Below are 18,753 nucleotides of genomic sequence, written 5' to 3'. Positions count from 1 at the left end.
TTTTATCAGTCGATCGTGCCAGAGGAATAAATTCAAGGAAAGTAAGTATGGAGAATATTTATTAAGTAATGTCAACTTATTATGAGTTAAGTATCAGAGTCGGATTTAACGCGCTTGAAGCAAGGGCAATTTGGTAATTTCACGGAAAAGGATATTTATGTGGTTTAGGCACCAAAATATCTTATTTTCCCTTATCCTCTCTCTCTTATGTTGGAAGACTTTCTCCTCCTTCCCTCTTCTCTCTATCGATCTCTCCCTCACCTTCCTCCTCACCAATTCATCAAATTTCTTCTTCCTCAAAGATTATGCTCAAGAGTTTGGGAACTTGGTTTAAGCTTGTTTTTTTCAATTCTTCTCCTTTCTAGAATGGATTCAAAGTTAGGGTTTGATGGGTGTTGAATGAAGGTCATGTTTGGAAGCTTGAGCTTGTACAAGTTATGGTCTCAACAAGATTAAGGAAGCTTTTTGAAGTTGGATTGATAAGCTAAGGCTAAAGTTGGATTGAAGGCTTAAAGGGATTCTAGAATTTAAAGGTGAGTGTTTCATTAATTTTGAAATTGATGCTGATTATGGAATTAATTGTGAGTGATAAGCTATTTATGACTGAATTTTATGGAATTTGGATGAAAAATTCGTATGGACTATTTTTGGTATATTTGTCATGGTTCTGGCTGTGTCACCAGGAACTAAGCAACTACTGGATTTTCAGATTCAACACTAAATTTCCTTCAATTCGGACACAAACTTTGTATGATTCGGATTTGAAACGAGTTCGAAAAACATGTTTAAAGATTGATATTTTTTTGCTGGATTCTGGCTACGGATTTTGGAACAGGGCTTCACTAAAGTGGTAAGAACTCTCTCCCTGTAGCTCTGAATTGAGTGGTTGTTATTGCTATGGATAGCTAACGAAATTCCCTACAGTTTAGACACAAGAATTATTAAATTCTATTAAGTATAGTAGGAGAAAAGCTACCTGCAAGTTTGAGGAAAGTTTCAGTCTTGTTTCTGTACCAATGCCCACTCTTTTGTTAAACTGTACAAATTGGATGGTTAACCCTCAAAACAAAAATTATATTTGGGATCACGACACCCTAAGCTTTCCAACGAGTGGTCGTTTGCTCAAAACCAATATCGTTTGGTATTTTAATTAAATTGTTAAAGTTAAGGCATTGATGCTGGATATTGCAGGGTGGACCCTACGAGTTTAGCATAAGTGAGCCATATTGAATGGACAAGGACTGAAGCGGAGGTCTGAATATAAGACTTCTAAGAGTAAGAGAAGAGGGTTGAAGGGAAAGCAATGGTAGGAGCTTTGAGTTGTGGCAAAAGATATTGAGAGAATCCAGAATTCTTATGGTGAGTTTCTTAGATAGTTCCCACCATTGGGATTATGTGATTTAAGCTTGCAAGAAAATATATAATTATTTAGAGATATACATATAAATTGTTATCCCTTTTCTTGTCGTGCTCTCAATACATGTAAATACTTGTTCTAAGAATGTTTTGCAGGTTCTAAATGACACATAGAGTCATGGCATGCCTTAGGATACTTTGTTTTGAGGTTTTTGGATTAGAACATCAATTATGCAGGGCTGAACTGCATCAACTCGCCACTGCGAGCAAGAGCAGCAGGAGGTGGTGCTTGCTCGCCACTAGCTCGCCACTGCGAGTGCTAGGCGAGTGAGCAATGGCTGCTGCCCTGTTCGCTCGTCTCGCCTTTTTGTCGTGCTCCGGTTCGGCTTGCACTCATGTAAGCTTTTATAAATATAAACCCCTCAAAACAAGACTCCAAGGCTTAGGTTTTTAAATGTTTTATCGAAAGCAAAACAAGTATTTATTTATATTGGAAAGCATGACATATGAGAGAAATATTAGTTTCATGATCGGGTAGCAAATTATACTTCAAGTAAGGGAATGAATGTAGAGCCTCGACATAGTGTTGAGAACTAGAAAGATAGCATGAATGATAAGTATGGCAAGTATAGGACATGAATCCCTAGAATGATAAGACGCGAAGTGTATTCTCTTCGCATATGATCAAGTATGTATATGTTTAACTTACGTGAACGACAAAACCATGACTATTACAAGTGTAGGTGACATGTCTCTTGTTATCCACATCAAAGAGATACAAGGGGTTCTCATGATGAGAACGATTCAAGCCGTAAGGGACCCGCATGTCACTGAGTAAACAAGACGTAGGTGCTCGTGTCTCTTGTTATCCACGCCAGGGGGATACGGGAGGTTCTCGACCTAAGGGGAACGGTTCAAGCCGCAAGGGACCCGCACGACACCGAGGGAGTCCGATGTACGTACATCGGTCATGTATGGGATTGTACTCGGGGTTACTCCACCCGGGACTTTCCGTAAAATGAATCAAGATAATAATTGTTTGTTCAACGCTAACCTAATGAATGAACTTAGATACGTTTATGTACAATATGAATATGATTATGTTTCTCATGAATATGATTATGATATGTTCACGATCAAGCAAGAATGAATCCATGCACGTTTATGTTTAAGAACAAGAGCATTAGATGCTATATGACAAGTATAAGGCATGGAATAGAGTAAGTAAAGAACATGATACCGATGACGATCTTAGGTTTCCCCTAATCGTCCGGTTTAGAGTCGTGTCATGATTATGTTATGTTTAGGCCTCGATACATAGAGTGTATTCTTGGCAACGCGGTTCTAGGTTCCCCTCAACCGCCATGACACGTATAGGAAGTGAAGCCTATAACAAGTTAAGATATGATTATGACGGCTCTAGTATGCACTACCGTCTAAGTATGCAAGTCCCCACACACGTATAATCAACCGTCAGGTTGTAATGTAGACACGTGGTGACCGTAGGTTTCCCTTGAGGTTGCCTATAGCCTAGGATTTAGGGGAACTCACTGAGACATTATGTCTCATCCCAATCCTTATTTGTTTCAGATAAGCAGGATGAGTATGCATGTTCGTAGCTGGATGGATATTACTTCAAGGGTTCGTTCGTACCGCTGCAGGACATTATGGATTTCAAGAATGTATTTTTATGTATGGATGAGTTGTATTGTATTATGATTTATACGAACGTGACTTGATGTAAATATTATTCATTCGATAAAATTTTCTGTTGTATATTTTTTAATGTTTCCAGTATCAATTTAACGCACATGCTAGGCTTTCTAGATACGTCTAGTATGGGTGTTACAATTGGTATCAGAGCAGGTCGATTCAGACCGTGCCTTGGGTCATTAAATTACAACTAAGGTAGTGAGACCATTGGGTTCCAGGTAAATGTTCTAATTGTTGTTGTTAGTTGAGCCTGATCAACTCAATTTAGCATTCGATAGTTAGAACGGATGCCTGAGAGCTGAATAGGACCAGGAGAAATGAAGTATGTGATGAAGATGATTTGAGAAGGTAGAAACTCGGAGTAAGAATAGTAAGAGTCTAATCATGCCAAATGGTGGCTGGTGCGCTAATCCGTTTAAGTTTAATTTCTCCGGGAATGCAAGGTAAAGTTAAGATGGATTGATCCAACAACGTTGGGGAAGTTGTTTAAGATATTTTGTATACCCGAGAGTGAAGAAATTTGGAAGTTCTCAGGGTTAAAGGTATGTGAATGAAGCCAAAGATTTGAATGCCAGATAGGATAAGGCTCTAATGTTGGAATGTCGAGCGAGTCGACAGAGAAACAACTCAAACCGTTCACAGCAAATTAAGTTAAGATTTTATGGGGTTTTTTTTTATGATATCAGGATTAAGGCAATAATTTCTGATGTGCCGATAATTGAATCGAGTGATGTTGATGTTTGCCGTGCATATGATATGAATGTTTTAATGATGTTAAGAATGGATAATGTGCATTGGATTGCTTGAGAAATAAGATTTTGTACAAAATATATATATATATATATATATATATATATATATATATATATATATATATTTTGAAGAACTGAGATGAAGAAACTCGCCAATAGCGAAATTTTTGCTAATAGCGAAATTAGTTTAGATGATTTCGCTGATAGCGAATATGGGGCGAAATTTTTAGTTTTTCCGAAAAACTGTCAGTTCGTCTCTAGGGTCCGCGGTGACTATTGGAGAGTTGTCTTCACAACCTTTTTGCAATAAACACTTTTTATAACATCAAGTAATGAATGCACCTTACATCCTAAAGTTTTCAAAGGAAAAAGGCATGGACAACCATTAATGGAATCGACTCAGTTTAAGGTAACTTCGGAGATTAAAGTATTTAGAAAGTAGTCTAAGCAAAGAGATTAAAGGTTCTGGTATATGAAACGGACGATATGGACGTGAAGACAAAAAGTAAGAAGTTAAGGTGGTGAAGAGTTATGTTAGAGCACAGGATTCTCAGATTATGTAGAGTATTAATTACCCCTCGAATCTATGATTTGCTTAATTAACTTACTAAGGCTCGTTATCATGACGAATTTAAATTTTTGCAAAGTTTACAAGATTTTAGAAAAGATATACGCATATGGTGATTGGAATTGGTGTTCATAAATTTTAAATGGACTTCTGTAGGTACCGGTCGGTTACAACACATGAAAAATAATTTGAACACTTGGAGCAAGATATGATGACACTGTTGTGTTATCGACTCGTTCCATGAATTTTTATGGTAACGACTGGGACTTAGATTCGATATTTTATATATATATATATATATAAATATATATAATAAAGGAACATCAACACCAATGATCCGTGTGCTAATTCATGAAGTTTTATTCAAGAAGAGAAAGTAACCAGCAAGCATAGGTAAGATTAAGCAAAGCATAATGGTGCGAGAATACGAAGATACAAGGTTAGATGTTTAAGGAAGATATGCCCGAGAGCAAGAGGAGTTTACCATGAGAAGTCGTGAGGACAACCCATGGGAATAGCAAGTATGTAGTAACAAGGATGTGCACCATGGATCAAGATGGGCTCTTTGAGTCAAGACTGCTCGGAAACAAGTTTTAGAATGACGTGTATATACCGGGAGGTAAACCCGACCAGTAAGAACATAAGGTCTATCCCTAAGTAAAGTGTTAAGAGTATACGATAAGTGTATCGTGAGTTTGGTCTTACCAAACCAGTGGAAATAATTAGAGAAAGGTTGTAACGTTGGTTGCAATATGGAAGATCCTGAGAATAGTTTAAGAAGATAGAAATTATGTGGAATCAGGAATGTGAAGCTTCACTCGTCTCAATGGAATAGAGTTTTGATTAAAGCCAACCGGTGGGAATCAGAGTAGCGCAACGGAAATCAATCGGTAGTTATGGAATATGGATTTGGTAATAAGAATCTTCGTGAAGAATATTCGAGATAGTAATGTAGCTCTAGTGAGAAGCATTTAGAAACGGGCAAGGAGTCCTCGATATGATAAGAAAGAATTGGGGAAGCATTCGCTTCTAAAGTTCAGGAGTTTTATTCCGTAAAGGAATACGGTTCATGAGCTAAGCATGATGAAGTATATACCCTCTTATACCGTACTTGTTGAAATCGATGAAATACATCGTAAGCGAACAAGCTCATTTAAAACGTACAGACTTCAGGACCAACTTGCTATAGTCAAGTTTGGGGCGAGATGTAAAACTTTTTCAAAAAATATAAAGACTCGTCCTGTGGTTCTGCGGTACTAGTACATACTCGGATTCAAAATGAGATTTTCTTTTAATCAAGTAATTGTTCGTTCCAAGAAACTATGTACCAATGTTTAGAATTTCTAGAAGCAAAATACTAGAGCAAGTACCGTTATTAACTAACAAGGAGCGGTATTAGAAAGCATGCAGACGCTATGGAGATGAGGTTCCATGAAGAAACGACAATTTTCGTGTAATGCCAATAGTATGCGGAATGTACGGAAATTTTCTAAGAGTGTCCAAGTGTCTGTGCAAATGGACGTAGTAGGAAGTTTGAGAGCAAGTGAACCACCAGACTGGTTATTGGATTGTCAGACGAATCGGCGTAATTAATTTCGCTTCTCCATGACAAGTTATTGAGTTACCCATTGATGACATGCTGTCATTACGTAATTTTTAGGACTTATTGTGACATTTTGATAGAGTTCACGTGCAATTTATACTGTTCTGGAGTGCAAAAAGCTGAAATATTGAAGCCTGTTCGAAGCAAATCGCGCCACGCCAAAACCTAGCCTTGTCGCGATTTTTGAGACACATTTGCATATGTCCCTGTTTGAGGGAAATCGCGGCGCGCCAATTACAACTGCGCGGCGCGATTTTGACTAGGTCAGGCCCAAAAACTCTATAAATACTGCACTCAGCCAGAAGAAAAGGAGTTACGATTTTGGAGAACGAAAGTGCGATTTTAACACCCAGAAGGCTGCAGCGGAGAGGATTTCATCATCTCTAACCCAGTTTATGTATGTTTTAATTCTTTCATTGATTATGCTATTTGTAAACTCAATTATGAGTAGCTAAATCTCTTAGAGATTAGATCCAAGATGAATCTTTGTAACCCTAATTGACACATGTTGCTGTGAAACTCTATTTTGTTTATGAATTCAATTCTAGTTTATTCAATTCAATTGTTCTTAATGCTTTTTATATCTTGATCACATATAACTTGATTTCGTGAGAATGAATGACCACTGACCATGGCTTTCAACTTAGACCTAATTGAATTGTTCTAATAAACAGGGTTAGTCTTGGAATAGATAATCGTTTGCTAGTGATAATAGGTTAACGTTCGGTAAAACCTTCAAGAATTATTAGACCACCTAAGGAATTAGGGGCTGTAGTTTAAGAAGAGGGTCCTAACTCAAGGGATTGATTAGGGCTATTTTGTTAATCATCGTAAATTAGAAAAGGATTCATAACAAATAGGTGCAGTAGACCAATTAGGGGAACTTAGAGGATTCGACGGATCTGATCTCATCTTTCTCTCCTATTTTCTTAATCAAATCTTTACTTCTTTACTTGATTTCTTAAAATCAAACCAAATATACTGCCTAGTGGCAAAACAAAATACGCTTTTATACATCCTAATTATATAACGCAATTGAATTATTGAAGTTAAAAACAGTCCTCATGGGAACGATATTCTTACTACTTCGATAGTATTTGGTGCACTTGCCAAACGCCTATCAAGTTTTTGGCGCCGTTGCCGGGGACTGTTGAATTATTTCAACAAGGCAATTACGTTATAATTTAGGGTTTTTGCAATTTAATTTTCTGTTTTTAATTTTTATTTTTCTGTTTTCATATTCACTTGATTACTTTGCGTTGTGCAGTGCTACTAAGGTATTTTGCTATTTATGCGAGGTAAACAGAGCTCAGACGACTTAGAGTACGATCCGGAAATTGAAAGGACTGCTAGAGCACTTCGGAAAGCTGTCCGATCGCAAAGGTTAGCTCAGTCCGTTCCACCGGGTATTCGAGAACAAATACCGGAGCCACTCTCAACCGAATCTGAAACAGTCTCTTCTCCTAAATCTGCAACTATGGAAGGAGAAGGAGTTGTACCACCAAGACCTAAGCTAGGAGACTACGGGTTAGCCACTCATCGCGGTCAACTGACCCACACTTTTCAACCAGCTAACCCCGTAGCTTTCGACATCAAGACAACTGTCCTCAACGGTTTGAGGGACAAGCAATTCGATGGGACTGAAGCTATGAGTCCTCATGAACACTTGAGCCGTTTTGCTGAAACCTGCGAGTTTTGTGTGCAACCAGCCACCGTGACTGAAGCACAAAAGAAGCTAAGGCTATTTCCTTTCACCTTGACGGGAAGAGCAAAAGATTGGTTGCTAACAATACCGAACGGGACTGTCCAAACATGGGAAGAGTTGGAGCTGAAGTTCTTGGAGAAATATTTCCCTATGTCTAAATATTGGGAAAAGAAGATGGAGATCTCTAACTTCAAGCAAGGAGAAGGTGAATCATTGTATGATGCTTGGGAGCGATTCAATTTGCTTCTTAAGAGATGCCCTAATCATGAGTTCACCGAGAAACAATACCTCCAAATCTTCACTGAGGGGGTAACACCAAACACTAGAATGTTCTTAGATGCTTCCGCGGGAGGTAGTCTCAAGAGCAAAACTGATCATGAAGTTCAAGCTCTAATTGAAAACATGGCTGGCAATGAGCATCGTGATCAAGCTAAAAAGAAAGAAAGAGGAGTGTTTGGGGTGAGTGAACAAACTGCTATCCTTGCTAACCAAGCAGCTATGAACAAACAAATCGAAGCTCTAACTAAGGAGTTTCAAGGCTTCACTTTGGCTCATAAGCAACAACAAGTGGCTGCAATCAAGTGTGACTTATGTGGTGAAGAACATCCCAATGGTGAATGTGTTCCAGAAGGATCAAGTGAAGAAGCTAACTTCATGGGAGGTTATCAAAGGCAGAATCAATACTACAATTCAGGCATTAATAAGCATCCAAATCTAAGCTACTCAAATAACAATGCTTTGAACTCTCAGATGCTCACTCCTCCTCAACAACAACAAAGGAAGCCATCAGCTCTTGAGGAAACTATGATGAACTTCATGAAGATGACTCAAGGCAACTTTGAAGAGATGAAGAAAAGTCAAGAAGCTGAAAGAAAGAACAATGAAGCTTCTAGGAAGATGCTTGAAACTCAACTGGGGCAATTAGCTAAGCAGTTGGCTGAACAAAACAAAGGCGGATTCTCAGGTAACACTAAAGATAACCCTAAGAATGAGTCTTGTAATGCTATTGAATTGAGGAGCAAAAAGGTTTTGGCACCTTTAGTTCCAAAAGCTCCAAAGAAGGTTGATGAAGTAGTTGAGGTGGAGGAGAATGATGTAGTTGAAAAAAATGATGAGGGTGTAGTTGAAAAAGAAAATGATCATGGAGTAGTTGAAAAAGAAAGGAAGGAAAAAATAGAGGGAGAAAAAAGTGAGAAGTTAATTGATGAAGATTCAATCTTGAGGAAGACGAAGAGTCAAATATTGAAAGATGGAGACAAACCACAGGTTATTCCATCATATGTGAAGCTTCCATACCCTCACCTTTCGAAGAAGAAAGAAAAGGATGAAGGCCAATTCAAGAAGTTCATGCAACTTTTCTCACAACTTCAGGTGAATATTCCTTTCGGTGAAGCTCTTGATCAAATGCCGTTGTATGCTAAGTTCATGAAAGACTTGTTAACTAAACGAAGGAAGCCTAAGGATGATGAGAATATTGCACTTTCTGAAAATTGTAGTGCTATTCTTCAAAAGAAGCTGCCACCTAAGCTGAAGGATCCTGGTGCTTTTACTATCCCTTGTTCAATTGGACCTGTAGACATTGGAAGAGCTTTATGTGACTTGGGAGCAAGTATAAATCTGATGCCACTTTCAATGATGAAGAAGCTTAAGTGTGGGGAACCAAAACCAACAAGGATGACCATTACTTTAGCTGATCGGTCAATCTCTTATCCTTTCGGTATAATTGAAGATGTACTAGTCAAGGTTAATGACTTGGTGTTCCCAGCAGATTTTGTGGTCCTAGATATGGCTGAAGATGAGGATATGCCACTCATTCTAGGAAGACCTTTCCTTGCAACTGGTCGTGCTTTAATTGATGTTGAACGTGGAGAGTTAATGTTGAGGTTCCATAAGGAGCAGGTAGTTTTCAATATCTTTGAGGTAATAAAGAACCAAGATGATAACCACAAGTGTTACCGGATTGACGTTAGTGAAGAAACAGTCGAAGAAAACTCCCTCGAATCTCAAACTATTCAACCTATGGAAGGAAAAATTGTTAAGTCTATTGAAAGTAAGGAAGTGGTTGAAGATGTTGGGGTGACAGAGTGTGTCAAGCAACTTGAAGTAAGCACAGAACTTATGCAACAACAATCATCAAGAGACATCCTTGACAACAAGTATGGGGGAGTGGGAACTTGGAACAATATGCCTAAGACTACTCTTACTAAACCTTTTGGTGTATTTGCTTATAAGAAGATCCCCTTTGGAATACGTAATGGACCGGTTACTTTTCAAGGGTGTATGCTTTCTACCTTCTCTGATACAATAGAAAGAGTTAGGAGGTACTGTGACAAGCCTGTTGATGAAGCTGTGGATCTAAGGAAGTCTGGTGCACAAGGAACTTTCAAGGGTAAGGAACAAAAGCTGAAACGGTACAGTAAAGGAGGACTCCCAAACAATGAAGAGGGAGAGACATCCACTGATCCTTAGGGATAGTCATCAGTCAAGCTAGTGACGGTAAAGAAGCGCTGAGTGGGAGGCAACCCACTATTTATTTTTCCAGTATGATTTTATTGCTTTCAAAAATAAAAACACAAAAATATTTTTCGTTTCTTTTAATACAAGGTAGGAAAGTTTAAAAATTTGTTCAAAATATACCTCTTGCCAAGAAAATCATGCAAGGTACTGATGTCTTGCATGATTCTCTCCTCAAAAATTTTCAGAACTTAAAGGAACTCAGGCATTTTTCAAGAAAACAAAAAAAAAATTTTGGCCTGAGAAAGCAAAACACACTCCCTGTTTGCTCAAAATCGCGCCGCTCTGTGTATTTAGGCGTGCTGCGATTTTGAGGAACAGAAAGGCAGCCTCCCTGATTGAATAAAATCGCGCCGCGCCTATCCTTTGGCCGCAGCGCGATTTTGAATGGTGTCTGCCCAGACTTTTTAAAAAATTTGACTGTTACTCAACCCACCACTTCCCAACCGTTGCAAAACTAGCCGTTACTAGCCGTTACAACACAAAATCGCGCCGCGCCTTGCATTTGGGCGTGCCGCGATTTTCACCAAACAGGCCTATAAAACCAGCCTTTTTCACCATCCTTCCCATTCCCATTTTCATACCATTACTCTGTCAAAATTTCCCTACAAACCTAACCACGAAATTCCTTAACTATCATCATCTTAATCACTTCCTAAACATCATCAAACCGTAAATTCATCATCCATTCATCAACCTAAACCTCCACAATTCACCATTTTTCCAAAACTCCACAAATTTCCCATTCACCATCTTCCTTTCACTCACAAATGGCCTCCAACCAAAGGAACACCCGCTCAAAGAAAGCCACCAACCCCAAACCATCCACAAGCAAATCCAAACGCCCTCGTGCCGCATCCGAACCACCAGAAAACGCCATCCATTTCATCAATGACCTAGCCCAAGAGTTCCATCAATCTATGAAGAGTTTTGAAGTCATAGGGGAGAGGAAGTTTGATTTCACAAAGCTTGTGAAATATCCTTTCTTTGAGTCTGAATTACGAAGGAGGGGGTGGACGAGATTGAATGAGATGATCGACGAGGCAAACAACAAAACGGTGATCGTCGAATTCTTTGCAAATGCAAGGGTGTCCGATACACCCTTTCAATCTTTTGTTCGAGGAAAGTACATTGATTTCAGCCCGGATGCTCTCAACGCATGGCTGAATGTTCAAGCACCGGAGGAGTGTTGGGTAGAAAAATTGAGGAGGGAGAGATTTGCCATTACGGAGGATACCTTTGATGAGATCATCACAACCATGTGTAGGCCTGGGTCGACTTGGAAAAAGTCCCGGATGCTTACTTATGCGGAGATGCTGCCGGTACCCAAGGCGTGGGTATCATATGTGGTCCAGACTCTTGAGAGTGCATCTTGCACTTCTGAAATTCCTCTCAAGAGGGTGCTTGCTGCCTATGCCATCATCAAGGGGCACCCTATAGATATTGGCCTCCTCTTGGCCAATAGTCTTCATGATCTAGCAACCGGGAACACCACACAATTGGGACATGGAAGCTTAATTAATTGGTTGTGTGAGCAACAGTTGGTGCCGGCTTATGATAGTGATCTCAACACAAGCAATATGAAGCCGATCACCGACTCGGTCATGGATGGGTTTGTGAAGAAATATGAAGGCTATATGAAGGAGAGAGAGAGGGAGGCAGCAAGGCAACAACAAATGGAGCAAGGAGGGAGTAGTAGCCAAGGGGGTTATGCTCCTCTTCATCCAAAGCTTGAGGAATTCATGCATGTGCAAGCTAATTGGATGAATGAGACTTCGGACCAGCTGTGGGTGAACCGTCCTAGGTTCTCAGCTGCGTTTGCTGCGGAGGCTCAATTGCATATGGGTCCGATTCGTGGGTCTTATGAGAGGTTTGGAGGCTCCCGTGAGCACATGGAGCAATATTTTACACATCAAGAAGAGTATGGGCTGCGCATGAGGAGGGAAATCACTGATGATTTCAATACCACCGAGCAAGATCAAGGGGATGGCATCTTCGAAGGATTGAGGACACCTGGGGTTGGACACTCGGATGATGATCAGGACATGGGCTGATCTACTGATGGATTAACATTTTCTGCTTTGTATTTTATTTTTCAGTTATTTTCTTTTTGATGTATTTTCTTTATTTTCCTTTTAATGTCAAAGTCCATTGAACTTATTTCCCTATTGTAATTGCTCCTGCACTTGTTTTATTAATGAATTTGTTTTGTTTCATGTGACCTATTCCAGTTTAGTAACAGTTGTTTGATGAAACGGTATTCCAAAAGTTCTAAAGGAGGGGTGACTTGATTCAAAGGCGAAGTGTACGGCGTTGCTAGGTAGTCACATACTCCCAGAAATCTCAGCCATAAGGTTCATTGCCAAATTTGTTTTTCAATTTACTTATATTTAGATTAGTTTTCCATGCAACTACATTTCTAGAACTTGCATTGTTTCTCTATTATTGATTGGTCTTTGTCAATTACACACTGAGGCAAAAGTGCTTGGTCCTGTGAGCCTTTTTGAAGCCTACCCTGTTTTAATTTGTTGAATTTATCCTTTCTTAACCAATTATGAGCCGGTAGGATTAGAACTTTTTGTTCGGTTACAAACTACATTACAAGCCTAGAGACTTTTAGGACTTGTCCCTTAATGAATTTCTGAGTTAAGGCATTGTAAAATGTTGCTAAAGATTAAGTTTGGGGTTGCTATTGGAATTTGCAACCAACTAAGTTTGGGGTGGGGGTACTAGAGAATTAGAGAACAAAAATGAAAGAATTATGAAATTGTCATGCAAAATATACACAAAAATGGTGTATCAAAAAAAAAAAAGAAATTGAATGATGAAAAAGGGACAAAACATTGAAAATCCGAGTAACTTCAAACTCGAGTGTCCCTAAATGTTAAAAATGTTCTCTAGTACCTTTGCATTGATTGTATTTCCACAAGGTGAATGATCGAAGGATTGAATTTTGTGCTTTAATTTCCGTAGGAATGCCTAACTCAAATTTTGTGTAGCCTACTTATCCAAATATATCCCACCTTTCACCTAAGCCCCGTTATAACCCTAAAGACCTCAAAAGTGTGTAATGATATTGACTTTGATTGATATTTAGAAACTTTTCAAGCGTATGGTAATATGTAGACCTGCATGTCGACTGGTAGAACCCTGTTTCAATTTGATGCGAGGAGTTGTGAATTGGTGGATGCGAACAAGTCAAACTAGCTCATCTTTAGCTAGAAGGAGAATGAACTTTTGGGTACTATCGTTTTGTCAGGTAACTGTTATTTTACTGTCGTTTGTCACTGTTGCAAGCAAATTCCTTGAGGACAAGGAATGATTTAAGTTTGGGGTTGTGATGACATGCTGTCATTACGTAATTTTTAGGACTTATTGTGACATTTTGATAGAGTTCACGTGCAATTTATACTGTTCTGGAGTGCAAAAAGCTGAAATATTGAAGCCTGTTCGAAGCAAATCGCGCCACGCCAAAACCTAGCCTTGCCGCGATTTTTGAGACACATTTGCATATGTCCCTGTTTGAGGGAAATCGTGGCGCGCCAATTACAACTGCGCGGCGCGATTTTGACTAGGTCAGGCCCAAAAACTCTATAAATACTGCACTCAGCCAGAAGAAAAGGAGTTACGATTTTGGAGAACGAAAGTGCGATTTTAACACCCAGAAGGCTGCAGCGGAGAGGATTTCATCATCTCTAACCCAGTTTATGTATGTTTTAATTCTTTCATCGATTATGCTATTTGTAAACTCAATTATGAGTAGCTAAATCTCTTAGAGATTAGATCCAAGATGAATCTTTGTAACCCTAATTGACACATGTTGCTGTGAAACTCTATTTTGTTTATGAATTCAATTCTAGTTTATTCAATTCAATTGTTCTTAATGCTTTTTATATCTTGATCACATATAACTTGATTTCGTGAGAATGAATGACCACTGACCATGGCTTTCAACTTAGACCTAATTGAATTGTTCTAATAAACAGGGTTAGTCTAGGAATAGATAATCGTTTGCTAGTGATAATAGGTTAACGTTCGGTAAAACCTTCAAGAATTATTAGACCACCTAAGGAATTAGGGGCTGTAGTTTAAGAAGAGGGTCCTAACTCAAGGGATTGATTAGGGCTATTTTGTTAATCATCGTAAATTAGAAAAGGATTCATAACAAATAGGTGCAGTAGACCAATTAGGGGAACTTAGAGGATTCGACGGATCTGATCTCATCTTTCTCTCCTATTTTCTTAATCAAATCTTTACTTCTTTACTTGATTTCTTAAAATCAAACCAAATCTACTGCCTAGTGGCAAAACAAAATACGCTTTTATACATCCTAATTATATAACGCAATTGAATTATTGAAGTTAAAAACAGTCCTCATGGGAACGATATTCTTACTACTTCGATAGTATTTGGTGCACTTGCCAAACGCCTATCACCCATGAGTTCGGGTGCAATGAGATCGGAAGCTTTCTTTAAGACTCTGAAAAGAGACAAGGGGTTTGTATAATCATCAATTTAAGTAACATAAGTATGGGCATGTGTCACGAAGTACAGTAAGAAAGATTATGTGTGCACGATAAGATGTTTATGATGCAAACGAGCACTCCAGGGCAAACCTGGATTCCAGTATGACTCCAGTTGAAAGGCAAATCTGGAGTGTTTTAGTTAATGAAGGTTACTCATATGATTGGGACTATATACGTTTATGCGGATAAAGAAAGAGGTTAAGTTACGTGTTTTGATGAAGAAAGTATACTTCGAACTCTTTAGAGTGGTTTCGAATCAGAATTTGTTATGAGGATTGGTAGGTGATCTCTAAATTTCGAGGACGAAATTTCTTTAAGGGGGGTAGGATGTAATATCCCGCCTGTCAGTATCGGATTATTATCAGTCGATCGTGCCAGAGGAATAAATTCAAGGAAAGTAAGTATGGAGAATATTTATTAAGTAATGTCAACTTATTATGAGTTAAGTATCAGAGTCGGATTTAACGCGCTTGAAGCAAGGGCAATTTGGTAATTTCACGGAAAAGGATATTTATGTGGTTTAGGCACCAAAATATCTTATTTTCCCTTATCCTTTCTCTCTCTTATGTTGGAAGACTTTCTCCTCCTTCCCTCTTCTCTCTATCGATCTCTCCCTCACCTTCCTCCTCACCAATTCATCAAATTTCTTCTTCCTCAAAGATTATGCTCAAGAGTTTGGGAACTTGGTTTAAGCTTGTTTTTTTCAATTCTTCTCCTTTCTAGAATGGATTCAAAGTTAGGGTTTGATGGGTGTTGAATGAAGGTCATGTTTGGAAGCTTGAGCTTGTACAAGTTATGGTCTCAACAAGATTAAGGAAGCTTTTTAAAGTTGGATTGATAAGCTAAGGCTAAAGTTGGATTGAAGGCTTAAAGGGATTCTAGAATTTAAAGGTGAGTGTTTCATTAATTTTGAAATTGATGCTGATTATGGAATTAATTGTGAGTGATAAGCTATTTATGACTGAATTTTATGGAATTTGGATGAAAAATTCGTATGGACTATTTTTGGTATATTTGTCATGGTTCTGGCTGTGTCACCAGGAACTAAGCAACTACTGGATTTTCAGATTCAACACTAAATTTCCTTCAATTCGGACACAAACTTTGTATGATTCGGATTTGAAACGAGTTCGAAAAACATGTTTAAAGATTGATATTTTTTTGCTGGATTCTGGCTACGGATTTTGGAACAGGGCTTCACTAAAGTGGTAAGAACTCTCTCCCTGTAGCTCTGAATTGAGTGGTTGTTATTGCTATGGATAGCTAACGAAATTCCCTACAGTTTAGACACAAGAATTATTAAATTCTATTAAGTATAGTAGGAGAAAAGCTACCTGCAAGTTTGAGGAAAGTTTCAGTCTTGTTTCTGTACCAATGCCCACTCTTTTAATAAACTGTACAAATTGGATGGTTAACCCTCAAAACAAAAATTATATTTGGAATCACGACACCCTAAGCTTTCCAACGAGTGGTCGTTTGCTCAAAACCAATATCGTTTGGTATTTTAATTAAATTGTTAAAGTTAAGGCATTGATACTGAATATTGCAGGGTGGACCCTACGAGTTTAGCATAAGTGAGCCATATTGAATGGACAAGGACTGAAGCGGAGGTCTGAATATAAGACTTCTAAGAGTAAGAGAAGAGGGTTGAAGGGAAAGCAATGGTAGGAGCTTTGAGTTGTGGCAAAAGATATTGAGAGAATCCAGAATTCTTATGGTGAGTTTCTTAGATAGTTCCCACCATTGGGATTATGTGATTTAAGCTTGCAAGAAAATATATAATTATTTAGAGATATACATATAAATTGTTATCCCTTTTCTTGTCGTGCTCTCAATACATGTAAATACTTGTTCTAAGAATGTTTTGCAGGTTCTAAATGACACATAGAGTCATGGCATGCCTTAGGATACTTTGTTTTGAGGTTTTTGGATTAGAACATCAATTATGCAGGGCTGAACTGCATCAACTCGCCACGGCGAGCAAGGAGCTCGCCACTGCGAGCAAGAGCAGCAGGAGGTGGTGCTTGCTCGCCACTAGCTCGCCACTGCGAGTGCTAGGCGAGTGAGCAATGGCTGCTGCCCTGTTCGCTCGTCTCGCCTTTTTGTCGTGCTCCGGTTCGGCTTGCACTCATGTAAGCTTTTATAAATATAAACCCCTCAAAACAAGACTCCAAGGCTTAGGTTTTTAAATGTTTTATCGAAAGCAAAACAAGTATTTATTTATATTGGAAAGCATGACATATGAGAGAAATATTAGTTTCATGATCGGGTAGCAAATTATACTTCAAGTAAGGGAATGAATGTAGAGCCTCGACATAGTGCTGAGAACTAGAAAGATAGCATGAATGATAAGTATGGCAAGTATAGGACTTGAATCCCTAGAATGATAAGACGCAAAGTGTATTCTCTTCGCATATGATCAAGTATGTATATGTTTAACTTACGTGAACGACAAAACCATGACTATTACAAGTGTAGGTGACATGTCTCTTGTTATCCACATCAAAGGGATACAAGGGGTTCTCATGATGAGAACGATTCAAGCCGTAAGGGACCCGCATGTCACTGAGTAAACAAGACGTAGGTGCTCGTGTCTCTTGTTATCCACGCCAGGGGGATACGGGAGGTTCTCGACCTAAGGGGAACGGTTCAAGCCGCAAGGGACCCGCACGACACCGAGGGAGTCCGATGTACGTACATCGGTCATGTATGGGATTGTACTCGGGGTTACTCCACCCGGGACTTTCCGTAAAATGAATCAAGATAATAATTGTTTGTTCAACGCGAACCTAATGAATGAACTTAGATACGTTTATGTACAATATGAATATGATTATGTTTCTCATGAATATGATTATGATATGTTCACGATCAAGCAAGAATGAATCCATGCACGTTTATGTTTAAGAACAAGAGCATTAGATGCTATATGACAAGTATAAGGCATGGAATAGAGTAAGTAAAGAACATGATACCGATGACGATCTTAGGTTTCCCCTAATCGTCCGGTTTAGAGTCGTGTCATGATTATGTTATGTTTAGGCCTCGATACATAGAGTGTATTCTTGGCAACGCGGTTCTAGGTTCCCCTCAACCGCCATGACACGTATAGGAAGTGAAGCCTATAACAAGTTAAGATATGATTATGACGGCTCTAGTATGCACTACCATCTAAGTATGCAAGTCCCCACACACGTATAATCAACCGTCAGGTTGTAATGTAGACACGTGGTGACCGTAGGTTTCCCTTGAGGTTGCCTATAGCCTAGGATTTAGGGGAACTCACTGAGACATTATGTCTCATCCCAATCCTTATTTCTTTCAGATAAGCAGGATGAGTATGCATGTTCGTAGCTGGATGGATATTACTTCAAGGGTTCGTTCGTACCGTTGCAGGACATTATGGATTTCAAGAATGTATTTTTATGTATGGATGAGTTGTATTGTATTATGATTTATACGAACGTGACTTGATGTAAATATTATTCATTCGATAAAATTTTCTGTTGTATATTTTTTAATGTTTCCAGTATCAATTTAACGCACATGCTAGGCTTTCTAGATACGTCTAGTATGGGTGTTACAGAGCGTCTGTCAAAATTTAAATTATGGTAAGAAACACCATTTGAGCATCTATAAAATATAATTTAACAGATTTATCATATAATGTAAGGGATAAAATTTAGCGTGCATACCTTCGATGTTATTGGATTTAGAAACAACACAACTAGTTGCACAATCATAAGCAGCTATTAATGACACCTTATTATCAGCTGTTGTTGACCCTCCACTACATTTTACTACTCCACATCCTGCTGTACAAGCTGCATAAGCACCCATAAATATTCTCGCTATTCTACATCGAGAAGCACACCTGCCAAGACAACCGATTGTCTCCGATACTGAAGAAAGTTCAGGTGTTGATGACATAGGGCGAGAATCATCGGCTTGAGCAACAACGAACATTATCATCACCAATATTGAAGCTATCTTTTTCATCTCATAGTTTGCCATAA

General features: G+C 38.8%; 1 long non-coding RNA gene and 1 other non-coding gene across 3 annotated transcripts; one reads left to right on the top strand and one right to left on the bottom strand.

The window, feature by feature from the left end:
• Nucleotides 1-215: 215 nt before the first annotated feature.
• On the top strand, nt 216-18,224 carry LOC146946052 (uncharacterized). Of its 2 annotated transcripts, XR_015026591.1 has the most exons (7): nt 216-533; nt 684-850; nt 1,192-1,359; nt 15,501-15,628; nt 15,779-15,945; nt 16,287-16,454; nt 18,063-18,224. It is a non-coding gene; the product is annotated as an uncharacterized LOC146946052 (long non-coding RNA). The 2 variants fall into 2 exon arrangements; XR_015026592.1 differs by lacking the exons at nt 15,501-15,628; nt 15,779-15,945; nt 16,287-16,454; nt 18,063-18,224 and adding an exon at nt 2,947-3,216.
• Nucleotides 7,864-7,969, bottom strand: LOC146946053 (small nucleolar RNA R71). Its single transcript, XR_015029550.1, has one exon. It is a non-coding gene; the product is annotated as a small nucleolar RNA R71 (small nucleolar RNA).
• Nucleotides 18,225-18,753: the final 529 nt, after the last annotated feature.

The sequence above is a fragment of the Medicago sativa genome, chromosome 2 (genome assembly GCF_051527215.1).
Source record: "Medicago sativa cultivar Bolivia chromosome 2, Bolivia_mono, whole genome shotgun sequence".
In the NCBI taxonomy this organism is placed as follows: domain Eukaryota; kingdom Viridiplantae; phylum Streptophyta; class Magnoliopsida; order Fabales; family Fabaceae; genus Medicago; species Medicago sativa.
The sequence above is the reverse complement of the archived record's forward strand: the minus strand, read 5'-3'. Positions and strand labels throughout refer to the sequence as shown.